This window comes from Montipora foliosa, chromosome 12 (genome assembly GCF_036669935.1).
Source record: "Montipora foliosa isolate CH-2021 chromosome 12, ASM3666993v2, whole genome shotgun sequence".
Taxonomy (NCBI): domain Eukaryota; kingdom Metazoa; phylum Cnidaria; class Anthozoa; order Scleractinia; family Acroporidae; genus Montipora; species Montipora foliosa.
In genome coordinates this window covers 5288204-5290703 of record NC_090880.1, presented here as the reverse complement: position 1 = coordinate 5290703, position 2500 = coordinate 5288204, and the positions used below count along the sequence as shown (strand labels likewise).

Sequence of the window (2500 nt, the reverse complement as noted above, 5' to 3'; positions counted from 1 at the left end):
ACAACCTGAACGCTGATGTCAGAGAAAACACAAACCATCGTAGCTTCAAAAATACTTTGAAAAGCCAATTGTTGAACTCGTTTCTTAAGGACTCCAGCATATCTTAGGGACTTCTATACCATTATTATAAAATTCATCATAATTTTAATATCAGTCATTTTATTTTATATCAGTCATTTTATCAAACATTTTTGTAAATAGTATCTGAAAAACCATGATGGAAGATCCTATTAAAGTATTATATTATTATACATTGGAATGGTGTATAATTGACCAGATTTACTTTCGTGCAAAATTGAGAGTGGAAGCTGCAGGAATCTTGCAGATACGTTTACTAAGATAGCAATAATTATTTGTTCTCGTTTGTGAAATAGTTTGAGCTTAATTAAATAGTTTGAAACAGTCTTATTTAAATTATGTCTTTCTTCTGATGAATAATAAATAAATAAATAAGTTTTGTAGGTATCAGAAAAAAAAACTTGCAATACACTGTAACTTTAATTATATTTAATCAGTAGAGATTTGCTGAAGCAAAGGCATATAAAAAAACAGGAAAGATTTATTGCTGCTCGACGTTTCGGGGTCATCATGAGTCCATTATCAAGAGACTAGTTAAATAGCATGCAAATAAGGAAAGGTACAAGATAAGCATAAATTACAATAAAGGGCCTAGACAAACACCTTGGAACGGATGGAATCCGTTTGCACGTTAAATGTTGGTTTATGCATGTGAATGTATAACATTTCTTTAACGAGGAAACGGATTCCATCCGCGCCAAGGTGTTTGTTTAGGCCGTTTATTGAAATTTATGCTTATCTTGTACCTTTCCTTATTTGCATGCTATTTAACTAGTCTCTTGATAATGGACTCATGATGACCCCGAAACGTCGAGCAGCAATAAATCTTTCCTGTTTTTTATATTAATTATATTTAACAGTTATTTACCAATGGCACACACTGAGTGTACATTGTGGACGAACAATTGTCTCCATAACTTTAAAGCTGAACAACTTTATCTATTATTGATTAACGACACAGTTTATCTCTGTTTGAACAGTCACGAGTGCCTGTGGCAGTCCTGCCGTTTTGCTTTGCTTTATATTCACGAACTAGTGCGGGGAATATAAAATCATATTATTATTCCTATAGGAAACCACTCAACCAATCAGATTACTGAAAACTCTTTGTTCATCTCCGAAATTCTGCTAATTATTTATTACGGTTGCTTTTCTTCCAGCCCAGCCCTTTTTATAGCTCTAGTGGCATTCAGACATAGACATTTGACACTGTCACATAGCAATTAAAACCTGTGAAGTTATAATATTTCACAGTTGCCTTTTTTTCTGATTTTGGAAAAGAAATATGGAAGCCTTTGATCAGTCGATATTCTGTGACTTAAGTACAATAAGCAATTTAAGTTGGGTAAGGTTGCCTTAAGTCGCCTGATTTTTCGGGTAATTTTTCTTAAATCGCTATAAGTTACGGCGACTTAAGGTCCCAGAGTAGGCCTGATGCCAAAAAAAAAAAAAAAAATTACAAAGAAAACTAACCGAAGACTTAACATTTATTTTACGGTGCCTGGCTGTAATTGTTCTTACTCCATGTCTTGCTGAAAGTTTTCCCAGATGCGGGCAAATGAGCCAAAGTTGCGTGACTTGTCACTCGTAACTGTTGTGTGACACCTAACGGCGCAAAACAAGACCCTTGTTGGAGGGTGCTCGGTTGGCTTTTGTTTGCCTAGCTTGTGGCTAGGACTTTTACCACTGACAAGGCGGTTGTCGTTTTCCCATTTAACCTCTAGGAGCGAGGTTGAGATCCCAAGGGTTTTCTGAGCACCCTCCTGTAGCCAGTTGGGCCCAGAGTTTGGGGTTACCCGAGGGGTATTTTCGAGTGGCTCGATTTCTCCCTATACCCTGTAACTCAACATCCGCATGAGTCGTCAAGCAGTGTTCAGAGAGTAGCCAACTCTCACCCACCTAGACTCCACCAGAATCATGAGCTATTATGCATAAGGTATAATTATCTTGTATATTAATGTGAGAAATTGGTTGATTAAGCTTGTGGGAAGGCAATTTTGTCCTACTGTGATGGCTTGTGCTGAAAAGCATGCACATAACCGCTCGCCTATATCTTCCCGCATTACTTTTGCACAGCTGATGTTCTCCAAAAATGTGGTGTATACAGTGTATTCCCCATTTTCTGTTCTTCAAAGCTATTGCGAGTCTTGGGTTATTCATGTTAAAGGTTTGTTAAATTGTTTCCGTTATTTTTGCTATACTTAAGTGCCATTTTTGTTGATTTGCTCGAAGGCATTTCAACATTTTGTGTAAACAGCGTCACTCACACTGTCCATCGAACAAAAATTTAGCTGGCTGGCGAATATGTGCAGTACAATCAGTTGCACTATTTTCGGAGATTTTTTTGCTTGCAGATACAAAACTGCAAACGGAAAATTCTTATATGTTCGAAAACATACCTTTCAGCTTGACTTATGTCGAA

At 36.8% G+C, this 2500-nt stretch overlaps 1 protein-coding gene across 2 annotated transcripts in view; it reads left to right on the top strand.

Annotated features, from left to right (window-relative positions):
• The window catches only part of LOC137980205 (tetratricopeptide repeat protein 28-like), a 36804-nt gene that overhangs the window by 23250 nt on the left and 11054 nt on the right, over window positions 1–2500 (top strand). The window lies entirely within an intron of this gene.